The following is a 6,166-nucleotide window of genomic DNA, read 5'->3' as shown; positions in this document are numbered from 1 at the left end:
TTTTGTTGTTGTTGTTGTTGTTGTTGTTTTTGAGATGGAGTTTCACTCTTGTCGCCCAGGCTGGAGTGCAACGCACAATCTCGCCTCACTGCAACCTCCGCCTCCTGGGTTCAAGAGATTCTCCTGCCTCAGCTTACTGAGTAGCTGGGATTACAGGTGTGTGCTACCATACCTGGTTAATTTTTGTATTTTAAGTAGAGGTGGGGTTTCACCATGCCAGGCTGGTCTTGAACTCCTGACGTCAAGTGATCCACCTGCCTCGGCCTCCCGAAGTGCTGGGATTACAGGCGTGAGCTCCCGGCCAGTAGTGAAAGCATTCTAAGGGCCTTATCTCATTAAGAAGGATGATGAAGGTATTATCATAGCTTTTAAGATAAGAGTTTGTGTTTAAGCATTACTATTAATATATGTGGCATATAAAACTTTATTTCCATTTTAATTTTTTTTTGAGATGGAGTCTCACTCTGTCACCCAGGCTGGAGTGCAGTGGTGCGATCTCGGCTCACTACAACCTCTGCCTCTCAGGTTCAAGTGATTCTCCTGCCTCAGCCTCCCGAGTAGCTGGGACTATAGGTGCATGCCGCCACGCCTGGCTAATTTTTTGTATTTTTAGTAGACACGGACTTTCACCATGTTAACCAGGATGGTCTCAATCTCCTGACCTCATGATCTGCCCGCCTCGGCCTCCTAAAGTGCTGAGATTATAGGCGTAAGCCACCACGCCCGGCCTCTGTAATATATAATTTTAAAAACAATAGCAGAATAAAGAAAATCTGATCATCTGGCTGAAAGGAGGAAAAGGCTGCTGGGGAGGGTAGGAAGTAAAGAAAAAAGTGTGGTAAATATAAAGTACAAAATAAGATGCAAATAAATCCAACTACACAGTATTAGTAATCACAGCAAGAGTCTTCCTCATTAGCATAGTGGTGAGTATCTCCACCTGTCACAACAAGTATAAATGCTGAAATCCGCCAGATAGTAGAAATTATTGTTATTATTTTGAGACAGAATCTTGCTCTGTCACCCAGGCTGGAGTGCAGTGGCATGATCTTGGCTCACTGCAACCTCTGCCTCCCAAGTTCAAGCAATTTCTCCTGCCTCAGCCTCCCAAGTAGCTGGGATTACAGGCACCATCATGCCCGGCTAATTTTTGTATTTTTAGTAGAGATGGGTTTCGCCATGTTGGCCAGGCTGGTCTCAAACTCCTTACCTCAGGTGATCTGCCCGTCTTGGCCTCCCAAAGTGCTGGGATTATAGGCGTGAGCCTCTGTACCTGGCCCAGATAATAGAAATTATTTTTAAAAACTTTAAAAGGTGTATGTCGTTTGTAAGAGACAAAACCTAAAACATAGGATACTGAGAGGTTGAAAGTAATATAGTGGGACAAGATATACTGAGCAAAACTAACCAAAAATACGTTGATCTATGAATATCAGACCAAGTAGACTTTGAAAATTTTTTAAAATTATGTTAGGACTACAGAATGGTATTGCTAGATGACAGAGGGCTAATTCACCAAGAAAAATACAACAATTTTAAATCTGCAGCATACTAACAACATAGCTTCAAAGTATGTAAAGCAAAACTTGACCTAACCGTAGGAGAAGTTGACAAATCCATAATCATAGTGAGAGTTTTAAACCCCTCTCTCAGATACTGTTAAGCAGAGAAATAATTAGGCCATAGAAAATCGGAGCACTGTAAGAAACAAATTTGATTAAGTACACTTACATAGAATTCCACACTGAACCAATAGGAAATACTTATTTGTTTCAGCTTCACAAGATATATTTTCAAAAGTGTGACAGATTAGAATATAAGGGAAATGTCAAAAAATACTGAAAGATCAACTTTATGCATGCCACATTTTTTTTGGCCAAAATGCAAGAAAATTAGAGAGCAATAACAAACAATTGCTAATGCCTCCCATGTATGTTTGGAAACTTAGCAAGCCTGCTTCTGAATATGTCATGGATTAAAAAAGAAATTATAACGGAAGTTACGAAAGAGTTAGAACTGAATGACAGCAAAAACATTCCAAATAAAAATGTATGGGATTACAGCTAAGGTGGAGTTTGAAGTGAAATTTATATCCTTACATGTATATATTGGAAAAGAAGGAAGATTTAAAAATTAATAAACTCACAGTTGTGAAAAGAACAACAGAGTGTATTCAAGAAAATAGAAGAAAGGAAATAATAAGGGTACAAGCAGCAATTAATGTGCTATGTTTCTGTGATGGACAAAGTGAAAAGCTGATTTTTTGAAAAGACTGGTAAATAGGCAGACTTCTGGGAGGGTTGGTGAGAGGGATGGGGGGAGGGAGGAGGGACAAATGAACAATACAGGAGTCCCCCTTATTCACAGGCGATACATTGCAGACCCCATGGGTGCCTGAAACCACAGATAGTAGCAACCCTATATATACTATGTTTTTTCCCTGTACATAGATACATATGAGAAAGTTTGTAAGTAAGAGATTAAGAAATATAATAAAATTGAACAATTATAACAATATACTGTAATAAAAATTATGTGAATGTGGCCTCGCTCGCTCTCAAAATATTTTATTGTGTGTAGTATTTTCAGACCACAGTTGACCACTAGTAACTGAAATGATAGAAAGCAAAACCAGACAAGGAAGGACTACTATATTAAGAGTGGGCTGTTTTCTAGATAAAGGTTACCAGTGTTAAGAAAAAATTAAATCCTGATTAGACTGGTAACCCTTAAAGAAATGGAATAAGTCCAAAAAGTCCTAGTCCAAGATGCTTTTACAGAGAAGGACCAAGGAACATTTAGAGATTGATTTCTTTATGTATCTTGGAAGTTAAAGAATTTGGGCCAGGCGCAGTGGCTCACGCCTGTAATCCTAACACTTTGGGAGGCCGAGGCAGGTGGATCACCTGAGGTCAGGAGTTTGAGACCAGCCTGGCCAACATGGTGAAACTCTGTCTCTACTAAAAATTCAAAAATTGACTGGGTGTGGTGGCAGGCAACTGTAATCCTAGCTGTTCGGGAGGCTGAGGCACGAGAATCACCTGAACCCGGGAGGCGGAGGTTGCAGTGAGCTGAGATCGTGCCACCATACTCCAGCTTGGGCGACAGAATGAGACTTTATCTCATAAATAAATAAATAAATAAATAAATAAATAAATAATTTGACTTTTATTCTGAGTGAGAAGGGAAGTCCTGAGAGGGTTTTGAGCAGGGGAATGATATCATCCGAATCATGTTTGAAAAGAATCACTCCATTGGCTGCGTGGAATATTTACTGTAGGGGACCACGGGGCAAAGCAGAATGAATGACCCGTCAGGAAGTTTCTGCAGTTGGAGCATGATGACTCAGACAAGGGTTGTTCAAGTGGAGACAGTGTGGAATGGTGAGATTTGGGGTAAATTTCGAAGGTAGAGACAACAGGATTTCATGGTGGAGTGAGTATTGCATTTGTGAAAAAAGAAAAATCAAGAATGACTTCAAGATTTTAGGCTTAAACAACTGGTAGTATGGAATTACCATTTACTGCAATGGAGAAAATCGTGGGGAAACAAGTTTGGGGTGGAAGATAGAGTTTTGTTAAGTTCGAGGTGTCTGTTAGGCATCTGTATTAGTCCGTTTTCACGCTACTGATAAAGACATGCCTGAGACTGGGCAATTTACAAAAAAAAGATTTAATTGGACTTATAGTTCCACGTGGCTGGGGAAGCCTCACAATCATGGCGGAAGACAAGGAGGAGCAAGTCACATCTTATGTGGATGGCAGCAGGCAAAGAGAGGAGTGCTTGTGCAGGAAAACTCCGCTTTTTATACCATCAGATCTCGTGAGACTATCACGAGAACAGCGTGGGAAAGACCTGCCCCCATGATTCAGTTACCTCCCACCAGGTCCCTCCCACAACATGTGGGAATTGTGGGACTACAATTCAAGATGAGATTTGGGTGGGGACACAGAGCCAAATCATATCAGTATCCAAGTAGAAATGATAAGTAGGCAGTTGAATATGTGAGTCTAGAAGTTAGGGGAGAGGTCTGGGCTGGAGACAGAAATGTGGGAGTCATTGGTATGTGTGTGGAGGTTAAAAGATCCTGAGACGAGACGAGATCACAGGAACAAGTACAGACAGAAAAGAGATGAGGTTCAAAGAGGAGACCCCCGAAAATGAAGAGATCCAGATTATGAGGGGGAGGTGCTGCCAAGGGGCACGAGAAGAAGCCATCATGGAAGTAGCAGGAAAAGCAACCAAGGGTCAGTGTCCCCCCAAAGTCCTATGTTGAAGCCCTAATCTCAAGGTGATGGCATTAGGAGGTGGGGCCTTTGGGAGATGATTAGGTCATAACGGTAGGGTCCTGATGAATGGGATTAATGCCCTTCTAAGAAGAGACACAAAAGAGATGATTCTCCTCACACCACCATGTGAGCTCACAGCAAGAAGGTGGCCATCTGCAAGCCAGGAGGAGGGCCCTCACTAGAACTTGACCCTGCTGGCACCCTGGTCTCAGATTTCCTAGCCTCCAGTAATTGCAAGAAATATATTTCTGTTGTTTAGGCCACCCAGTCTATGGTATTTTGTTAAAACCACCCAAACTGACTAAGATAGAAGTCGGGAACGTGATTCAAGGAGGAGGAAGTAATCAGATGAGCAAAAGGCTAATAATGAGACAAGGTCAAGTAGCATCAGGACTAAGAGTTGACCATTAGATTTGGGGATGTGGAAGTTATTGGTGACCATGTCCAACAGTCTATATGGAGTGTAAGACACAAAAATTGGGCAAATCGGACTCAGAAGGAAAGGACAGAAACTGAAGATTCTGAGTTTAAACAGTTCTTCTGAAGAGTTCTACTGTAAATAAGAGCAGTGGTTGGGTGGAGATATGGGATTGGGAGGGTTTTTTTAATGTGAGAAATTATGTATCTGGTGGGAATGATCTAGTAGACAGGGGAAAACTGACAATGCAAGAAGCAAAGTCCTGGCATGCATGAGAACAGGTAGATTGTAGCATATAGATTGCAGGTGACCTTAGAGAGGAGCACAGATAGCTCGTCCATCAAAACAAGAGGGAAACAGGGCACATTGGCACCATGTTCCCTTTTGATTGCTTCTGCCTTCTCAGCAAAATGTGAAGCACGGTCACTAGCTGAGAGTGAGGATGAGGAGGAGTTATTGGAGGTCTGAGAGAGAAGGTACGAAGCAGTCCTTTAGGAGGAAAAGGGAATGAATGGACAAGGGATTTCTAGACAATCATTGGACAGCATTAAGGGTCATTAATTTAAAGGGAGTTCAGTCAGTGTGGCTGTGTGTTTTTCTCCAGCCACATTCAGCTGCATGGGTGCACCCTCAGAGTTGGCAGAGGCAGATTTAGCTAGAGCTGGCATTTTGCCCAGTGAGTACAGTGACTCCATTGTTGTTGACAGAGGGGCAAGGGATTAACAGATAATCCCTATCTTAAACTGTTTCAGATAAAAGATAAAGAGAGACAGCTCTCAACTCCTTTCAGATGGCCAATACCCCATGATACCATAGTCAAAGAAGGCATGCTAAAACATAAAACTTACAGAGGAAATCACTTATGAATATTGATATTTAATACATGAAGTGAAATACTAAGAAAATGAATCAAGCAATGTGTATAAAAAACATCATGATCAGGTGTGGTTTATCCACCAAATACAAGGAAATTTACTATAAAATCTATTAATGTATTTTTACCACATTAATAAATTAAAGAAGAAAAACAGTGTGATCATCTCAATAGATATAGAAAAGCATTTGATAAAATTCAGTATCCATTAATGATTTTAAAAGCACCCCTTAAGGCCAGGCGCGGTGGCTCACACCTGTAATCCCAGCATTTTGGGAGGCCGAGGCGGGTGGATCACCTGAGGTCAGGAGTTTGAGACCAGCCTGGCCAACATGGTGAAATCTTGTCTCTACTAAAAATACAAAAATTAGGATGTGGTGTCGGTTACCTGTAATCCCAGCTACTTGGGAGACTGAGGCTGGAGAATCGCTTGAACCCGGGAGGTGAAGGTTGCAGTGAGCCAAGATCATGCTACTGCACTCCAGCTTGGGTGACAGAGTGAGACTCCGTCTCAGAAAAAGCACCTCTTAGACAATGAGGCATACACTCGAATTTTATTATCTTTTTTTTTTTTTTTTTTTTTTT

The sequence above is a fragment of the Rhinopithecus bieti genome, unplaced genomic scaffold (genome assembly GCF_001698545.2).
Source record: "Rhinopithecus bieti isolate Rb0 unplaced genomic scaffold, ASM169854v2 scaffold_63301, whole genome shotgun sequence".
Taxonomy (NCBI): Eukaryota; Metazoa; Chordata; class Mammalia; order Primates; family Cercopithecidae; genus Rhinopithecus; species Rhinopithecus bieti.
Note: the sequence above shows the minus strand (reverse complement) of the source record.